This window comes from Urocitellus parryii, unplaced genomic scaffold, assembly GCF_045843805.1.
Source record: "Urocitellus parryii isolate mUroPar1 unplaced genomic scaffold, mUroPar1.hap1 Scaffold_48, whole genome shotgun sequence".
Classification (NCBI taxonomy): domain Eukaryota; kingdom Metazoa; phylum Chordata; class Mammalia; order Rodentia; family Sciuridae; genus Urocitellus; species Urocitellus parryii.
The window spans coordinates 4,585,931-4,607,262 of NW_027554049.1; positions in this window are offsets into that span (position 1 = coordinate 4,585,931).

Genomic DNA, 21,332 nt, shown 5'->3' on the forward strand with positions numbered 1-21,332 from the left:
TGAGGATGAACAACAAAATCATGTGATCTATAAGAAGTTTCATCTAAGATCAGGGGAAGAAGCAGCCACTGAATAAATACCAAGTGGTAGCTGGAATTAAAATATAGTTTCATTTTGACCATATCCTGCCAATCACACATGTGCACATATGTGGTATGTGTGTATAAGAGACAGCATATAGGGCTTTCTTTAAATCTTAGAATGAAAAAAAATATCTATAGTAACAAAATCATTCAGATATAAAATTATCTCCTCAAGAAATGCTGGAAATTTTCAAATTTATTTATTTTTAAAATAAATTGGCAATTGCTAAGGAATGAGCCCTCTCAGAGGGCACATATTATAACCTGACCAACAGTTAATGCACACAAAGCTGGTGAATTAGACAGGAAGATGCTTTAGGATCTGCTCACCTCCTTACAGTATGACAACAGTTGGCTCTCATGAAATCATGAACATCTGCACTTGTTTTAAAATATCATTCATACAACACACAGATAAGTGTGCTTATATTTTTTAAAGTAGCAAAACTGTTGGTATCACAACTAGGGCCAAATAAGGTATTTCAAAGGTTAAATTCAGAGAGACTAGATATTAAATGATGAAAACATTTTTTCATCTAACACATGTCCCTACACAGCTCTTTTTCTAGATATCATGCCTAAATCCAACATAATATTCATAAATATCTACCTTATCTAAATAGGGCACAATTTACAAACAAAACAGATTTTGTTTTTTCATTCTCTCTCTACATTACTAATAATTTTTTTATTACTTATGATGCCTACAGTTCCAATGAAACAAGCTCAGGAATGAAGCTTGTTACAGAGGTAGATTTTGGGGTGCATTAAAAATGATTATGTGTAGACAACATCACATTAAAGTAGGTTTTCTTAGAAACGGATGCCAGCTGGCAGGGAAGAACACTTTATTGAGTTTTGTAACCAAGACAGCTCCTCAAATATGGTGTTACATACAGGACATTTTATTGCCACTATTGCAATGGAAACAATTTAATCTGGCTTATGTAGACATATTTTTCTTTTTGTATTTCAAATTCACGTGTTGAAGGAGTCTGTTTCAGACTTGAAAGTTGCTTATAATAAAATAGCAATAATTAGCTGAACCCAAAATAGATTTTCTTATATTGAAGGAAAGAAGAAGAGAAAATCCAACACTGACTATACAAAAACAGATTTGGATAATACACTCTTAGAGGTGACCAACATCAAAATTGAGATGAATCTCATGTTCAATAATGATTAAGTGCAATTTATTTTCTATATGCTTTAGAAGACTTACATATTGTTAAATAATTTTGTGTTTTGTAAATCCTAGTCCTATTGATAGTCTAAATGACATATTAGGAAAGACATGTAAAAGCAGATGTAGGACAAGATAGCTTTTTATACAACACCTTTCAGAAAGTTTAAAAATGATAGGGCCATTTTAGCTACCCTTTGGAGTTGGTGTTTTACATTCTAACTCTGTCTAATTTCCTTAAGAAACAAAAGTCTAACTTTATTACAGAATGCTGCACAAATCTGTCTGCTTTCCTAGAACAGGGCTTAATTTGTGTGTTGTAGAACACTGGGTTCTTCCTTTTCCTCCTAATCTGTAGTACACAGTCATTAAGATTGTATCAGCAGACATCCATTCTCTCAATAGGGTACACTAAGTATTCTAAAATGCCTTTCTAACTAAAAAAGAAAAGTAACTACAAGAAAGAAAATTTGCTACCTGAAAATATTGAATAAAATATGTTAAAAGGCATTATAAAGAGGTATCTGTAATTTGCAAGCAAGTAAGTAAAGTCAGCAGGGACCACAATTAAGCAGAAACAGGGCTGCACACAGAAAGTATTGCTAAATTGTGGATGCCCTGAGATACTGGCCAGTATTTGCAACCTTCAATTTCCAACTTTCCATGACTGCAGAGTTGGTACAATAACAGGGATACAGAGTTTCCAACTTGTGGTCCTTGGAAAGCAAGTCCTGAAATTTCTCCACCTCCTCACCAAGCACTATCCACTCTATAGATGTACTACATCTGTCCTCATATTTCAAAACTGTCTGTTATTACAGGAATTGGAGTTCCACTTGGTTAAGGAATTAATGATCACAGATGTATTCTCAAACACATTAATTTCAGAATCCTGCATTGTATGCCTTCTTTATAAACTTTTAAGGTTCTTTTGGTGGTTGGTCACATCAATGACATTTAAATAGATGAAAGACAAGACTTTTTGTTACTTATATCTCCAAAAGAGAGAGTGCCGTCTGGCAGGAGTGCATGGGAAGCTATGACTGGGTACAGAGATATAAGTTAGAATGTTACAGTGGGGTGGAGGGGTGAGCATGATCAGCAGGGTGAGGTTGGTTAGGTTTTATAGTCATGTAGATTGGCTAATTTGAACAGTTTCTTGCCTCTAGTTGTGTGATGTCTGGCCCTTGATTGATCAGGGTAGGTGCATACACACCTGAGGTGTGTGAGCATCTAATAAGTATAATGGATGAAGTCTAGATTTAATCAGCTGGTCAAGGAAGATAATTTGCCAGCTTTTAATCATACCTCAATCCTATCTTAGGAGAGCATGAAAGAAAAAACACTATTATATTACCTACCATATAATAAACACAAACAGATACAAAAAAAAGTTACAATCCTTATTTTATACTTCATCATGATGAAGTATAAAATAAGGATTGTAACTATTTTTAATCTTTAAAGAAATTGGTTGGGAAAGCATTCTAAAATATTAAAGCCTATATTAAAAACACCATAATATGATGACACAGTTGTTCTTACTTCCACACATTTGAGAGCAGTGGAAGCCACAAGGTTCATTCACAGACATGTAAGTAGACTATTTTGCAGTCACATCTCTGAACTAGCAATTTTGTATGTCTGTCACCCTGCCAGCACCTGATCTTTAACTCTTCCTTTGACTTTTCTTATTATTATTTCTCAAAATCAGTTATAGCAAGTTGGTCTTAGTTTTCACCTGAATCAGCTTTTCTTCTTGTAAATCATAGCATATGTGATCTTTAATTTATGTAATCCCAGGCCTCCATAGAAGTTTTGAATAAATCCTATAATGTACTCAGTAAAAGTTTTAACAGATAGTGCTCAATAACGACAGTGGCATGGTCTGCATTTTTATTATTATTAACTCTTCAATGTTTATTAATATGAAAATTTAGGAACCACAATTTATTGGGCCTGTTCTCAACATGATAATCTATGTTTCTGTTTGGTGATAAGCATATAATCTGATGGAGGCATTAAAAATGATTCAGCAGTATATTACCAAAAGTCTCATTTGAGCTTTGGAAATCTGCTGGATTTGCCCAACTTACACCACTTTTATTATTTTTGAGAAATTATCAACTTATCTCCAAAATCTCAGCTTCAAAGAAAGATAGTGATGTAGATCCTTTGAAAATTGTGTCAACAAAAAATACTTTGCGTCGCTCTTTGTCTTCACATATCTCTTTTAATTCCTGATAGTTTATTCAGACACCTCTCTGCAGAGCATTCTAGCCACCTCAGATCTTAGCATAGCCTTGTTAATGTTTTGAACTTAAAAATATGTTTTCAAAAATGATTGTCTTTATCATATAATGTAGCCTTAATTTTTCTTTTAATAAACTTGATTTTATTTATTTATTTATTTTTTATTTATTTTATGTGGTGCTGAGGATCAAACCCAGGGCTTTGCACTTACGAGGTGAGCACTCTACTGCTGAGCCATAACCCTAGCTGCTAGCATTAATTTTTCACTGGCTTCTTCTTTGGTCAACTTTCCCAGTCATTTCTTTTGTCCCTGTATATATACTTGTACTTGCATATATTCATGTATGACATTGAAATATATCACACAGATAGCACTGTGTTGTCAAGGGTGTGATCAGGAATGGTGTGTGGTACAACAGGAAGGAATTGAGTTAAATAATCTGGCAGAAAAGATACCACAGGGACTTCAAGTCCCCTTAAGGATATTCAGTTATAGCAAAAGGAAATGTGATGGAACTCATTTTCTCTACCTGCAAGGTAGAGGGCCTAGGTTGTGAGCCCTATGCTCTTAGGTGCTGATCCAGTGTCAAGAGAAGAGCTTCAATACCTGCCTGAAAAGAGAATTTATGCTCTACATTTGTTCCTTAGACTATTCATGGTTTCTACTAACATTTAAATATATATCCTAGCTGTTATGTTTGGCAGTGGACATATTGCAGTAAAGACAAAGTCCCTGAACTCTTATTTTAGTAAGAAATTCAGAAAAAAAGAAAAATGTACATATGTCAGATACAAAGTAAAAATCATGATGGATGAAAAGAAGAGATTAAATATGGTAATATGATCAGGGTGAAGTAAGATGCAAAGTAATTCTTGATATGGTTCAACATAAGCTGATGTCAGAAGAATAAGTAGGAGTCAACAGCATAAATGGCCTAAGAAACAAGACGGGGGCCTTTAGGAAAAGATAGAATCCTGTTCAAATTAAGAATAGGATCCCTATGTAATTTGATGAGAACAAATGAGGTTGTATGAGACGATATTGAATATGTGAATTTGTGTTTATGATAAAATGGAAAGTTTGTAAGTGAGGGACTGACATAACCTCAGTTATGATTTTAAACTACTGCTTTCTTGCTGAATGGAGAGGAACACGAAGGCAGGAGAGAATTACACATGATTCTTGTAGCTGATGCAAGAAGAGATGCAAACCTAGACTTGGAACCTGGTGTATCAGAGTTAGCTAAGAAAAGGGATTTGCTAAATATTTTGGAGAATTTCTTGATAAAACAAGTTATGGTTTATGTGTCAGACAATTCACAGCTCTTTGAAAACTGAGACCATCTAGTGATTTGGAAAGATAAAGGAGGAACTGATTTGTGGGGTGTGAAAGAATGGGAATCAAAAGTTGAATTTTGTATATGTTGAAATTGTAATTGTCATGAAAAATTTTAGAATGGTATCAAATAGACAGATATATATATATATATATATATATATATATATATATATATATATATATCAGGGACAGGGAATTTAAATAGTTACATGAAATTAAAGGCACAATATAAGAGGCAGTTAACATTACAAGGTTGGCATTATCAACTATTGTGAGGATATGAATAAAACCAGGAAAGCAGACCCACACACAAGCAAGTCTGAAAAATTCTAAAATTAAATAAAATGAGGACTTTACCAATACATGCTAAGAATATAGAGCTAAAGATGTAGAAGGAAAACTGTGGTGCTGGGAAACACAAAACGGGCAGACAGTTTTAAGAAAGAGGGATTTGACAACTGCTAATGGTTCTTCAAATCTTATAAAGGTGTGAACAAGAAGGGGCTACTATATTTAACAACATGGAAGTTGTTAGTGGCTGTGGAAGTGACATCAAAACAGAGGAGGCATTAAAGTCAGATTGAATATGATTTAAAAGGGAGTTGGGTGAGTCAGGGAAGTAGTAATGTCAACTCCCTTCCTTCCATAGCAACTCCAGCTAGCCATTTCCACAAAACTTTAACTGTGTATGGGCTAAGGGTGATCATTCAGATTTAGAGAAATGACAAGAGAGCCAAGTATTCTAGGAAGCATCATGACAATGACTCATTTTTTAGAAATTTATAACATCATGTGTTAAAAATGGCGTCTTCAAAGAGATTAAAAATAGGAAAAATAAAATTTTTCAACTATTATTAGTAAACCTAGGATTTGCTTTGTGGAAATGAGATGAAAGCAAAAAACAAAGAACCTTCTCAAAAAGTGAAAATTAGCAGCATAAATTCTGTGATCAAAGCCTGTGGCTGGGCATGGTGTTGTATACCTGTAATCCCAGCAGCTTGGGAGGCTGAGGAAGGAGGATCATGATTTCAAATCAGCCTCAGCAATTGAGTGAGGACCTAAGCAACTTAGAAAGATTCTGTCTCAAAGATTAAAAAAAAGGGGGGGGAGGGGCTGGGAATGTGGCATAGTGGTTAAGTGCCACTGGGTTCAATCTCTGGTACAAAAGGAAAAAGCCTGTAGAGTTCAGTCTAGGCTCTTCTAGTTGTTGTCAGTGGAATAAGATAAATTGCATAACCACTCTTCCATATCATTCCCCTCATCTAATTGTTAATACATTTATTATGCATGTTTCTTGAATCCTTACTGTGTTTCATTCACTGTTTTATAATTTGGGAATATTCATGAATGAAAAACCAGAAAATAAATTGATTACTTGAAATTTTCATTTTAGAGTATATAATAAAAGAGTTCATCTCATAGGGTATGATAATAATTAAATGTGTTAATATATTTAAAGTACATCTAACAGTGCTTGGCCTACATACAACAAGCATTCCATAATGTCAGTTATTGTTATTACCTAAGGCTACAGTAGAAGGCTTTGGAGGCCTAGAAGTGTCCAAAAGTCTTAATTTACTTGGTGAGGGGAGTGGCAAGAGAACCACTATGTTCTCATACATTAGGAGAAAAATATTTTATTTTACTTATATGCCCTGGGAAAATGCATCATTAATGTTAACTATTGATGGAATGGCAAAGTTAAAAAAATTGGAAAATAGAAGAAAAAGAAATGCATACCAATGTAATCAAATAATCATAGCACTAATAAGAAAATGAAGAAAATATAGCAAAATGAATTATAAACATAAAATTGGATTAAATTGTGTTCATCAGTTGGTTTCATTAACCATAAGTAATCAAATTAAGCCATGTTTACAGGAATGGGAGAGTTGTATACAAACACCTGCACTTTACACTTTCATTTGGGGACTGCTCACAGGGTTGGGCTTTTAATAAGTAAATTTGGATTTTACCTATATGCTAGGCTTATGAAGTTTACCTATATGCTAGGCTTATGAAGTTTCTATATATCCAAGAGGCCTAACTGATGCTTCAACCAAATTGTAAAACAAAATAGTTTTTAAAATACTACAGATCATATGTCTCTATAAAGGTATTATAGATTAGGTTGGGCCCCTAAAATAGGTATATTTAAAATATTCATCTCCAGTAGCACAGAATGTGATCTACTTGAAAATGGTCTTTGAAAATGCAATCAGTAAAATGATGTAAAATGATGTCATACTGGAGCAGAGTGACACCTTAACCCTATATGACAGATGTCCTTAGAAGAAAGAAGATCATCATGTAACCACACAGAAATAACAAAGAAATGCCAAGCAAAGACAGAGGAATATATAAGATTCAAGTAGTGCTTCCACAAGCCAAGAAATAACCAAGGCTCCCAGAAGCTGTACCAGGAAAGGAAGAACCCTCCTCTGGAGTCCTCAGGAGAAGCAAGTCCTGGTGATGCCATGATTCAGACTTTTGGCCTTCAGATTTGTGATACAATACATTTGTTGTTTTAAGCCATTTGGTGTGTGGTAATTTATTATGAAAGGTTGAGGAGACTCATATGAACAGATTACAGATTTAGGGATATTTGGAAAGTCATGCCCTCCCCATTAGTCATATAGATTTTTCACAGTTCCCTTTGGTCTAAGACCAATCCCTGAATACAAATCTCCAAATGATAGGACGGTCAACACCTGGCCAAGAAGCCTCAGGTATGGGTAAAGAAAAATCAGCATTTTCTGGACTACAGAGCCTGGGGTTTTCCTTTGAAATTCTTTTAAAGAAATCTTCTGAAATCCAATCTGCCAGATGGATAGAAATCCACCTAAAAAACAATCCCCCCTACCCCCAATCTTCCTACCACATTCTTTTGTTCTACCATCTGGTCTAATTTGTGTATCAGAAGTATATACATTTTTGACCTAGCTCTAACCATTCACAACACAATGAGCGTTCTGAAATCTTTCAATGAAAGTGTCAGAAAGGACAGTAGCCTTAAACAAATGTTTTGCTGTTATATCACTGGCCTTTGTATCCAGAAGAAGAAACTTCATGGAGAATGTTATCAGTATAACCTCAGGAGACCCTGTAGTATACAATAATTATGTTTAACAAAAGAAAGAAACATGAAATTCAAAAGATTTTTAAATCACTTTATGAAAGCTAGCTGAATTTCCTTGAGCATTGGCTACATATCCGAGAGTTCTAAACATCACACCATATCTGCCAACAGCAACAAATGAGGCTTTTATAGTTTATATCAAAATCATTTTGCAGGTTAGAAAAATGATAATAATGGTAAAACAATTTTCCAAGGTCATGTATCTATGAAAAGCAGAGGTAAAATTTGTCTAGCGTATCATTACAAAGTAAACTCTTAATCTCTGCACATAGAGCTTCCTGTTACATTGTCATATTTTTCAAATTACAGGATGTTTTACTTTTTGTGAAATAAACTATTATCCAATGCTTTTTAATCCCATATTTATTGTCAAAGGCATCTTCATTTCAGAGATATGAAAATCTGAAGAAAATAAAACATATGACTTGGAATTAATAAAATATGATAATTGGAACCAAATCCTGTATGTTAAATAATATAAATTTATGGGCTTGGGAGCTGAGGGATTTATTAGATTGCTTTGTTGACAAGGTTAGTGACATACCTGCAGTTGAAACTCTATCTTTTCAACACCAAGACCTATTCACTTGAATGCTCTGCTATTGAGTCTGCAATGATACACCTAAAAATAAGATTTCTAGATATTTAAAAATATTGAGCATAGACCGGACCTTGGAGGATATGATACTGAATCTCCTGTCTCTATTGGCCTGTTGTGGTTTAGATGTGGTGTCCCCTAAAGCTCACTTCTCCTCCACACCAAAGAAGGTTTGGAGGAGAAATGATCACATCCAGCCTTGAATCATTGAAGTCATCAATCCTTGATGGGATTAATTGAGTGGTAACTGGAGGCAGGTGGGAGGTGGCTGGAAGAAGTAAGTGGTTCATTGGAGGAGTGGCTATGGTGTATATATTTTGTATCTGGAGAGTGGAGTCTTGCCCTCTGCTTTCTGGTCACCACGTGAGGTGCTTCTCTGTGCCATAGTCTTCCGCCATGATGTCCTGCCTCACCTTGAGCCTGGAGGAATGGAGCCAGCATCTTATGGACTGAGACCTCTATCTAAAACTGTGAGTCCCTAAATAAACCTTTTTTCTCCTTTACCATTGCTCTGGTCTAGTCCTTTAGTCATAGCAGTAAGAAAAGCTGACTAAAACAGGGACCTAAGCATTCCGTGTGATTTTTAACTTGATTTAGAAAAAAGAGTGATGTGAGCATGACAGCATTGGGAGGAGTATAGAAAAATAACAAAATAACAGTCTAGTTAACTTTGTTTCACAGGCAGAAAGAAAAGCTGTGGGAGAAGATAGAGAGAAAGCTCTGTTTAACACAGCCGGTCCTGGCCAGTGTACACAGTTGAATGTGACAGTCATAAAGAAGAGGACAGAAGTAAAGAGGAAAGGAGCAAAGTGAATCCCAGGGAATCTGAATAAGACAAGGAACAACACAATTCAGCCGGGGTCAAAGAATTTAACCCAGCCACTTAATCATAGGAGGTTCATCTGGGTCCTCAGAGAGAATAACTGAGGAAACTAGTTTGGGGCTGTTTTACAGTAAATATGTAAATTCAAAATATAGAACCACATTGTCTACGCATTTCATTTCCTTCCTTTTCTTATTTTATTTATTTGCATCTAAAACAGAGCATACTTGAAAGATGTGAGTCTTTAACTGTTGAAAGGGACTGTCTCTTTATATTACAGACTGTGTATTAGTCTTTGTATTTGTAAAACAAGTCTGTTACACATTACTTAAATAAACAAATATTTATGGATTTAACTAGTAGTCAAAACTATAAAGAAACTAATGGTTCTATGCCTTGTCAAGTGTTAAAATAATGGTTGAAAATATTGTACACTAAATGAAAATATTTTTTTTAAATGTGGAATTAAATCCTAAGTTGAAATCAATTAAAAATTTTAGAAACAAATGTATAGCATAAAAAATAAAATGATCCAACATTTAGTTCATTGCAATAACATATGGCAGGCACCCAGTTAAATATGATTTAATCTCTGTTTGTATAAAAGATGTATATGAGCTCTTGGGGATGATTTCCCCTATTTTATGATGATCATATGGAAACATCTGGGTATCTGTAGAGTGAGCAGGTTCTGAAGTCAAAATAGAATCTATGATAGCACACAGATGAGGAAATAATAATGATATGAATGTAAAAAAAATCATAGTTCCAAATAATTCACTCAATTTATTTTGCAATATGTTATGACTGGAAAAAAATGTAAATAAATAAGAAATTTGTGACTTGTAAGAAATATTGGTTTATGGACTTGGGAGGTCAACTATATGGAATACCTTTGGTAATCCAGAAAGAAAGTTAATCAAGGGAGTAGAAACCTAATCTAATGCACTCTATGCTTAAAAAAAGTGATCTTTAAGGTTCATTGTTTGCAAATGTATTGTGTTGGGTATGGTAAAATTACAGTTTTCAAGCAACTTTATGATTTAACTGAACTATGTACTTTCAGTTGAAATGACTAGATAAATTATAAGAATCAGTATGTTTTATAAAAGTATTTCAATATTCCTGAAATTTTCATGCATTATTCAAAAAGACATTATTTAAAAATAATATCTATCCAATTACTGTTGGTTCATAGATTAACCAGAAATTTTTAAATCTGTACTTGGAAAATTGATGATGATGATGGAGATGCTAAAATGGCATCCAAAATGATGAAGATGATGGCAGCTAATGTTTATGGTGCTTATTTTGTTCCTCAGCAAGTCTGTGACTTGATGCCAGGATTTTCATACATTTTCAAAGAAGAAAGGAATCTGAAATAAGGTAAATAAAGTACTCAAATTTACAAATGAATTTGTTGATTAGAACTGGTTATATCCATGCAGCTCTTAAACACTCATGGTTATCTAAACTAAGCACAATATCTCTAATAATAATTATGCCCTTTTATTTTCTTGTGATCTTTGAGGAAACTTAAGTCTAACTTTTCTGGTCTGTTTTTCAACATGAACTCAATAGCATTGGAATGCCATGGCGTCTAAGGGTACAGCAAGTTATGTATGAAAACAAAGACTAGATGGACAGCAAAGAAATCTTTAAAAAATATTTTTAGATTAAATATGAGACTTATTATTTAGCTATGGGACAAAATTTGTTTTTATATGAACATTAGTTCAATCTTATTTTACAAATTTTAATTCAGTACACATTTTACATAGGTAATGTGACCCTTACTATATTTTCTATCTACCTATATGACCTGGAACTCCATTAAAGACTATAAAATAATTACCAATAAAATTCAACACATCCATTTTTTTCTAGAAGAGAAAATTGAGACTTTTCAAAAATAATTGTACAAGATCTCCAAACTAGAAAATTTACAGAGGTAGGACTCAAAAATATTTAAGTACTATGTCAATGTTTTTTAACATACACATACTTTTATCATTACCTTCTTTTAACTGTATAATAAGAATCTTGAAAGAAAAAATAATTTCTGATACATCATGCAAAACAATGCCTATCTTAGAAAGTTCAGTACCGGGGATGGGAGTGTGGCTCAATGGTAGAGCGCCCCCCTAGCACAGGTGGGACCCGGGTTTGATCCTCAGCACCACATTAAATAAATAAATAAATAGTGTTGTGTCTATCTACACCTAATAAATAAATAAACATATTTAAAAAAAGAAAGTTTCGTACCACCATAAGACAGAAAAACACAAGCAGATGAGTAGCAGTAAAACCTAAGAGGATACATCAAAATTGGAATAGGTTTTGAGTCTTGCAAAAGTTGTTAACAAATTAACACATTTCTATTCTTTTGAATCAGGATTAGAATAATCATCAAAGAAATATGAAGACAAAGTATGCACATTTCTGTAGAGCTAAAATATACATCTAGAGAATAAAGCTTTAAAATATGAGCTGTGTGACCTGACATATAGTTGTATGACCTTTAGCTGCAGACCCAGACTTCTCATTTTGAGAATGAGGGAGATGATGTTTTCAGATGCTCTCTTAGGTGATGTAGGATAATCATCTAGTTTCTGTATCAGTTCATGGGGTTAGTAAGGGTCAAAAAATGTTCAATCCCAATGTGACAATGAATTCCTTATGATAGGCATCATATCCTTGTCATGTGTTAGAGAGAGTTAACTGCAATAGATAAAAGCCTGAGTTTCCAATCTCAACTTTGTCCTAAATGGTTCCGTGATTTGGAGCAAAGCTGTTAGTATTTCAGAGTTGCAGCTTTCTCAATTGTAAAAATGGAGAGCATAATAACACTAACCTCATAATATGCTCTTCAAACCTTAGTACTCTCTCTGGACAACTGTAGGTACTTGAAAATTTTAGCAACAGTAATGATAATGGTGATAATATGGACAACAGAATTGTCAGCATATATTTCACCAACCAGTATTTTTTCTCTATGGGATAAATATCTTTCTAAAGATTATTATTATTTCAAAGAATACCCCTCACATTCTATTTTCCTCTTGATAGCTCCTTTAATCCTAAACAATTTTCCATTTTATCTTTATCCACTCATTATGTTTATGAATTACCATCCTCCAGTGATTGACAAACTTTATGAATTATAACATTTATAGAAACGTCCATAATTATTTAAAATATAATGATTTTTTAAAACATTTAATTTCAAGGAAATCTTTCTTTTTAATTATGATGCTCATTATTTGTAGATACTCTTTCACATAATGTGTAAATTGTGATCCATCTCTCATGATATCACTGTTCATATTCTAGTAGTGCCAATGTTAATGAACATTCACTGAATAATGTCTCATTTATGTTGTTTTAATACAAAATGATAGAGTAGACTTAACACCGAAAGGAAGAATGAGATTTTTGAGTGAGAAGTTGAGAAACAGAATGGTAAAAGTTGCAGAACTTCATGAAATCTGACAGAATAAATCATGTTGGTTAATGGAGTCTATCCTGTCTTACTCCAATGAAAACAAGAGTTTATTTGCTCAGGAAAATCATGAGCAAATCAATTTGAACTAAGTGATATTCACTTCTAACAAGACACACAAAGAGTATCTTTAGTTACATGAAAGTAATTGAGATATTTAAAAACTGAAAATTTGTATTTAAATGACTTTAATGTTTTTAAAAATTGCAAAACATAATTTAATTTTACTTTTAATTCTCATTTGATTTTACCTTCATGAAAGAAAACTTATTTTCAAAAGTGGCATCTTCTTTTCTTGCCATAGTATTTAAAAAAGGGAAATAATATTAAATGTGCTTATAGGAATATATATATATATATTTTTTTTTCCATTTTTTGCACCGGGCTATATTATAAGTCTGTATTTCACTGTTCTACCTACTTGACATAAAACTTTTTGATTTTGTTAATTATGGATTTTTTGGCATTAATTTCAAATTGCATTAAACTGCACATAAAACTACTATATTTTATGATTACTGAATTTTGTGGATACCTACCTAATTTGGGGCCTGAGAGGAGAACCTCATTTATTTAAACCAAATCTTAGACCTCACTCCTGGCCATGCATTTTTAGGAAACCAAGCAGAAATCCAACCTAACAAAGGGGCTGTTGATCAGAGAGCTAACCCTATAGGTATATTGACCAGGATGTTGTCCTTCCAGACAGTGTTCAGTAGTGAACTTTGATATCTAATAGAGAGCTTTGCACATAGTCTACCTACTGGCTTACGTGTTTTTATCTTTATATCTGCTTTACCTAGAACAGTGATTCCAGAATTGTAAGTGATAATCACCTCTGAATCACTTAATGTATTACATGATTGTCACAGCTAGGAGCAGTGCCACATACCTGTAATCCCAGCAGCTAGGGAGGCTGAGTCTGGAGGATTATAAATTCAAAGCCAGCCTCAGCAACTTAATGAGGTAATAAGCAATCTAGTGAGATCCTCTCTCTAATAAAATAGATAAAGAGCTGAGGATGTTACTCCGTGGTCAAATGCCCCTGGGTCCAATCCCCAGTACCAAAAAAATAAAAAATAAAAAAGACTAACAATTATTGGTAATAATCACTCATTCGGAGCAAAGTTCAAGTAATCTGAAATGGAGAATAGTTTTGATATGTCAAGAACTTTGTAAGGTTTTGAAAACCAATAAAAAGAAGAATAGTTCTGTTTCATAACCCACTTGAATCTAATGTATGAATAGTTTTGATATGTCAAGAGCTTTGTAATGTTTTGAACCACAAATGAAAAAAAAACCAAATAGGAAAAATGAAAAAAAAAAGAACTGTATAAATAAATGAACAAGAAATTATACCATTTCTAGATTTAAACATTCAATTTATTGTACGGAGTCTCCTATTTAAACAGCAAAAATATAATCTAACTTGAAGGGGAAAATATGCCTTCTTGAAGAAATCTGATGATTGCTCTTAGTTAATCTCATTTTCTCCTGTTTTTCTATTATTACCCTTGAAATTTAAACAGTAAAAATGTAGTTTTCTAATAATTTATGTAGGATTTTTGTATCTATGTTCAAGAGGGATATTGATCTATAGTTTTATTTCCTTCATATGTCTTTGTCTTGTTTTAGTAACAGAGTGATACCAGCTTCATGGAATGAATTTGGGAGTCTTTCTTCCCTTTCTATTTCATGGAACAATTTGAAAAAAAATTAGCTTCTGTTCTTATCATTTTGATAGAACTCAGTAGAGTCTCCAACTGGTCTCAGAATTTTCTTTATTGGGAAGCGTTTTATTACTGCTTTTATATCATCTCCTGATGTTGTTATGTTTAGATTTTCTATATCCTCATGATTTAATTATTGTAGATCATATGTGTTTAGAAATTTGACAATAATCTAGATTTTTCCGTTTACTGGAGTAAAAAATTTTAAATAGTTTATAAGGATCCCCTGGATTTCAGAAGTACCTGTGGTGATATCTTCTATTTTTCACTTCTAATTTGTTGATTTGGGTCTTCTCTTCTTTTGGTTAGTTTGGCTACAGGTTTGTTAATCTTTTTTAAAAAATCTTTTCAAAGAACCAATATTTTGATGCAATAGTCCTTTACATAATTTTTTATTCTCAATTTTATCTCTGATCTTAATTATTTCCTGTCTTCTACTGATATTAGAATTAGTTTATTCTTTCTTTTTCTGAGTCTTGAGATAACCTCAGATTATTTATTTGAGATTTTTTTAAAATGTAGGCACTCAATGTTATAAGCTCTTCCTTAGATCTGCCTTCATACTATTCCAGATATTTTTATATATTGTCCATTTGTTCTCATTATTTTCTAAAAAAGTCTGGTTTCTTCTATGATGCATTTCTAAGTCACAAGTGTATTAATCACCAAGAGTTAATGTCATTTCTTTTTTTTAATCTTGCTATTGATTTCCAATTTTATTCTTTTATGATCTGATGGACAACAAGTTTTCTTTTACGTTTTAAGAATTTTTTTTCTGTTTGCTAATACTTGCTTTGTGTCCTAAAATATGGTCTATTTTAGAGAATTTCTATGTGCTGCTGAGAAGGAAATAAATTCAGCTATTGATTGATGGGCTATTGTATAGAAGTCTGTTAGGTGAATTTGATTAACAATATTTTTTAGTTTTGAAGGGTATTTATGTTGGATTACCTATCTATCAGTGACAGAGATGTGTTGAAATTTCCAATATTATTGTATTGGGGTCTATTTTATTCTTTATATTGAATATGGTTTGATTCATGTAAGTTATTTGACATTAATTAGGGGCATAAAAATTATTATATCTTGTTTGATAAGTCCCCTAACAGGTATAAAATAATCTTTGTTTCTTCTGATTAAATTTGGTTTGAAGTACTCTTTTTGTGAAATATTAGAGTATTTACTCCTTTTTGATTTCAGTTTCCAATTGCATTTCTATTTCCATACTTTCACCTTCAGCCTTTTGATGTCTTTGCCTATAAGTTTAGTCTCATGTAAACAACATATTATTAGGTCGTTTTTTTTTTTTAATTCATTCTTCCAGTCTATTTCTTTTTATTGGCTAGTTTGCACCATTTATATTCAGTGTTACTATAAAAAGATGATTTTTATTTCCTGCCATTTTAATTTATTTCTAATATTTAATTCACACTTGATTCTCATTTACTTGGCTATTCTTTTAGTGAAATTTATTCAGAAATTTGTTTTGATTTTTTATTTCTTCTTTATATAATATTTCATTCAATATATTTCATAGTGCTGACTTAGTGTTTGTAAATTCTTATAGTATATGCTTATCATGGAAAGTTTTTATTTCATCTCAAATTCTGAAGAATAGTTTTGCTGGATATAGCAATCTTGCTTGACACCCATTTTCTTTCAGGACTTGGAATATATTATTCTAAGACCTCTGGGCTTTTAGAGTCTGGGTTGAATAATCAATAGAAATTGTGATTGGTTCATGTCTAAATGTGTCCTGCCATTTTTCTCTTGTAACTTTTAGAATTCTATACTTTTTTCTGTATATTAGCATTTCAATTAAAATGTGACTTGGAGAGGATATTTTTTTTATCTAGTTTATTTGGAATTCTAAAGGACTCTTATGTTTAGATTTCCATCTCATTTTTAGATGTTTTTTAGATATTATTTCATTGAAAAGTTTGTACATTACTTTAATGCCTTTGTATATCTCAATGATTATTTATTACTTTACTGCTTTTGTCTATCCCAATGACTATTTATTTTGTGTCTTAAAGCTATCCCAAATTTCTTGGATATTCTTGTAATTGTCTCAACATCTTTATTGTCAACTTTATTTTCAAGATTGTATACTATGTATTTGAGGCCTGAAAATGTGTCTTCATTGTGGCCAAATCTATTAGTGATACTTTCAGCTGAATTTTTAATTTGATTTATTTCTAGGATTTCTGTTTGGTTCTTTTTCAAAATCTTATACTGAAATATTCTTTTGTATTCTGTATATCTCCTTAATTCATTCTTTAGATTTTTTTTTAGTTCATGGAACATTTCAATCATCAAAAATTTATTTATTTATTTTTTTGGCAATTCTTTCACTGTGGTGTCAATGTGATCATCTGTGTTATAAGTGATTTGGGGTGGTTTGTTCCCTTTCTTTTATACTGTTAGTATTTCTATCCATTCTCCTGTGATGATTATCTCTTCCACTTTTATATAAGAGACATTTTATTTAAGGCAGCTTTTCCTTTTACTATGTATCTTGGGTTGAACAGATGTCTTGGTGTGAACATTTTCACTCAATTTGAACACTCTTCTGTGTCTAGTCCCTAAAACCATAACAAGAGGAGATACTAATCCCTAGTAATTATAGTAACTTAAGCAGTTCACTCATCTGAGAGGTAAATTGGATAGATTTTCTTGAATTGGTTGAGAAATTAGATAATAAGAAAATAATAATAAAAAAAGAAAAGTAAAAAATGGTTTTAAACTATATTTGGCTGTTTGATCCACTGTTCTCCCACTGCTTCAGTTCTGTGCTATGGAGGAATTAAGACTTGCTATTTTTCCTTCATCACTTGCTGGGATTCAGTTTATTTATTTACTTTTCTTGGCTAGGTTTTTGAAATGGAGTATTTTCCTTCTGGGGTTTCAGATATTTTGCAGTTTGTTTATTGTCAGCTCTGATCCACAGTGGCCAAATTTTTAGAGGAGTCTCTATACAGAGTTTCTTTCACTACAGGGTTTCATTCTCCTCTTGGCTGGACAGCTCCAATCAATCTCTCTTTGTGAAAGTCTCAGACCAAGTGAAGGGGGTAGGAGAAAAATTCACAGTCTATCGTGCAACCCTTTCTAGACTCGAAAGAGATAACTCAGAGATTACCGGATTGGCTCTAAATTTTTTGTTCTTGATTCCTCAACCCACCCCGGTATCAGCCAGGCTCCTGATCCCAGAACTCAGATAGTGTTTCAAGTGAGTGTTCTTTATTATTCTCAGCATTGGAGACTCAATTTGCTAGGGCTGGATTGCTGTTTTGATTTACCATTGAGGTTGTGCTATGATAGTGTGGCTTCTTCTGAACTACCTTACTCCATTCTCCAAAGGGATCAACTGCATGGATTAAAATAATGTTAAAAATAGTTTATTAAAAGTAAAGTAGTTGGGTGTGAAGAGATAGTAAATGTTGCAAAATTCAAAAGTTGAGAAGGAGATAAAGTAAGAGTAATATAGTACATGAAGGCCTTAAAGAAGCAAGAAGCAAAGAAGTAGAAGCGAGAAAACATGATAATTTGCTATTAGAGGGAGAGTAAGGAATTACTTGTTAGAGTAATAAAACAACCAAACAAGTCAACAAAAACACCAGCAATGTCCCTAACACCAAACAGAAATTCAAAAAGAAAAATAAACAACAACAAAAAGAAAAAAAAACAAGCAAACAAAAAGCATTACCTCTTAAAAATACAGAATGAAATGTAAGAGATTAATAAAAGGAAAAATGCTAAAATATAAAAAACAGTAACATATGTATATTTATATACATGAACCAATCAACAAATATAGCCAGAAAACTAAGAAATATTAACAATAAAATATAGAAAAATTAAAAGTGAAAAACTCTTAATTAAAAAATACTTGAATTTTTCCATTAAGATAGCTGAGGTTGAGTATTTATATCTAGATTGTCCTTATGTCCCTTACATATTGGGATATGTGCCTTTTAGAGGGAGTCAGAGCTGGGAGATATCAAATCCACATTTTGCCTTCTGAGGTGGTTGGAAGTGCAGCTGGTTGAAGTGGCTCTCAGCTTCTCTGATAGTAAAGGGGAGATGGAATTAGAAGTATCTTCTATTGGGTTGTTGTCTAAAAATCTGAGATCAATGCTTTTCCTGGTTGAGAGTGTTATAGAGATCTATTTGGGAAGTCCTAGCAGATGGAAACATTTTCTCTAGCAGATGGGACCTTTGTTTGAGGTATCCCCTGAAACACTTAAATACTTTCACCCCTAGATTTTAGTGGATGGTGGTCTCAGCTGGGAATCTGACTTTCCAGTATCTCTCCAGAATTTTACCCATAGGACAAGGGGACAGACATCTATGGGTGGGTGATACATGTCAGGATTTCTCTATCCCATCCACCACCAAATATGAATTTCCAAGTCTCCATTCCCAAAAGCAATGATGTCCATCTGATCAATTTCCCCTGATTCTTTTCAGCTGATTGTTCGTACCATGGAGTTGGGGTTGTATTCTCCTGTATCCACCAGGTCTATTTTCCCAATCCTTGTCCACTGGACATTTGTGCCACAGAGCTCAAAGGGAGAGCAGTTAGTACTCTCCTTTGTATCTCTGTATTGAATTCCTCTGGATCCACTCTTATCTATTAATATTTTATGATTGTGATTTGCCAAGTGCACTGTAGGTCATGCAGTAAGCACTAGCTAAGACAGAATGGAAATATTTGCCAAAGTTCCCATAGGAATAACATTCAGCATAAACTCCTCCAGGTGGATCTCCACCTCATTTCTTCATTTAGTAGTCGAAAAACACTGAGCACATTTTGAACCACAGTTTGCTACACAGTCTTAATATCAGCTAGGTACATGTGCCTCTTCACAGGTGTTTGTGTGCTAAATTTTCTGCTGTGTTTCTCTTTCCCTTTGTCCTGCCCTTCCCTTTGCAATGATGCAGCACCTCTGTTGCCGGAGGATTTAGGTGTATTTCCTTAATTTCTCCATTCACTACACCAAAATCTCTTACCTTTTCTGAATCACTGACAGACAAATAGTAATTTGTAATGGTTTCAATCAGGCAACCACCTCATTATGAAACCACATACTTATCTTTTCAATTACAAACAGCAGGGCAAGGGGGATGAACCACCTTCTTCTACTCTGCCATCTTCCGGCACACTTCTTGCTTTTACTCACCCTATTTTAAAGACCCCCCAAATGATCAGTTCTGTTAGTTCTGGTTAAACTATTTATAACTGATTCAATAAATACAATATTATTTATCAGATTTAATTTTCAAATTGTTTCTTTAGAAATCTCTCTCTCTCTCTCTCCCTCTCCCTCTCCCTCTTCCCCCCCTCTCTCGTCCTCTTCCTCTTCCTCTTTCTCTCTCTCCAATATTAAAATGATTTTTTGAATTATGGTTGAAATTCTTCACCTGTCCACACAATTTCTAATGGACCTATGAAGATTATTTGACACAATCTCTCTTCTTCCACCATCCACAGACTGTCATTTTTGAGGGATCATTTAGTGAGGTTAGATGTAACTCCACAATAGAGAACTGCAACAACATTTGCTAGCACCATAACAAGATTATATTTCAAAACAGAGTTCACTGATTACCTGCAATGGGAGCATTTTATCAACCAAGTATAAGTCTAGACAACATATCTTTTGGTCACTTGCTACACTGTTGTGCTGTGTACATATTGAGAACTGTTCAGAGTGAGTAGTACTATGATAAAAACAGAGAAGCTTCCCTAAAATTAAAATTTTGCCCTTTCTTTGTCTATTATTACTCTCATTTGTACTAAATAAGTCTATTTACATATAATATGTGGTGCATGTAGGAATTATCTCTATGCTGAATGAAAACAGCAGTTAAGTTAGTCATCTTTTCATTGCTGTGACAAAATATCTGAGACAATCAGCTTAAAGGACTCAAGATTTATTTTGGCTTATAGTTTTAGATATTTTAGTGCAACTTTGGTTGGACTCATTGTTTTTGGGCATGTGGTGAGGCAGTGTATTATGGAAGAAGTGCACAGCAGAAGAAATCTGTTCACCTTATGGTGGTTGAAGCAAATAGAGAGAGAGAGGAGAGAAAAAGGGGCTGTACATCCGAATAAGTATTCAAGGACATGTCCCCAGTGACCTAACTTGTTTCTTTGAAGCCCCAGTTTCTTAAGGATCCACCATCTCTCAACAGTACCACTGACTGTTGACCATTCAGTATATGAGTCTTTGGGGAACATTTAAGATCCAAACCATAATAGCAGTAAATTAAACCTGGCTATGTTAAATCAATTAAAAATCTTAATTAAACTTTTATATATATATATATATATATATATATATATATATATATATAAATTTATATAAGTTTACCTTTTTCTTTTTAACCAGGTGTTCAACCCAAATGTGCTTAACAACTGAGCAACAATCCCATCCCCTTTTATTTTTATTTTGCAACAGGATCTTGCTAAGTTGCCTAGGGCCTTGCTAGTTGCTGAGTCTAGCTTTGAAGTTGCAATCCTTCTGCATTAGCTTCTGAAACTGCTGGGACTGCAGGCATATGCCAGCACATCTGGCAAATTTTGTTTATTTTTTAACAGACAGAATATCCTGAGTTATAAGACAGATCTGTACATGCATTTAGACTTGGATTCTTAGAGTGTGATTAATCTGTTTAT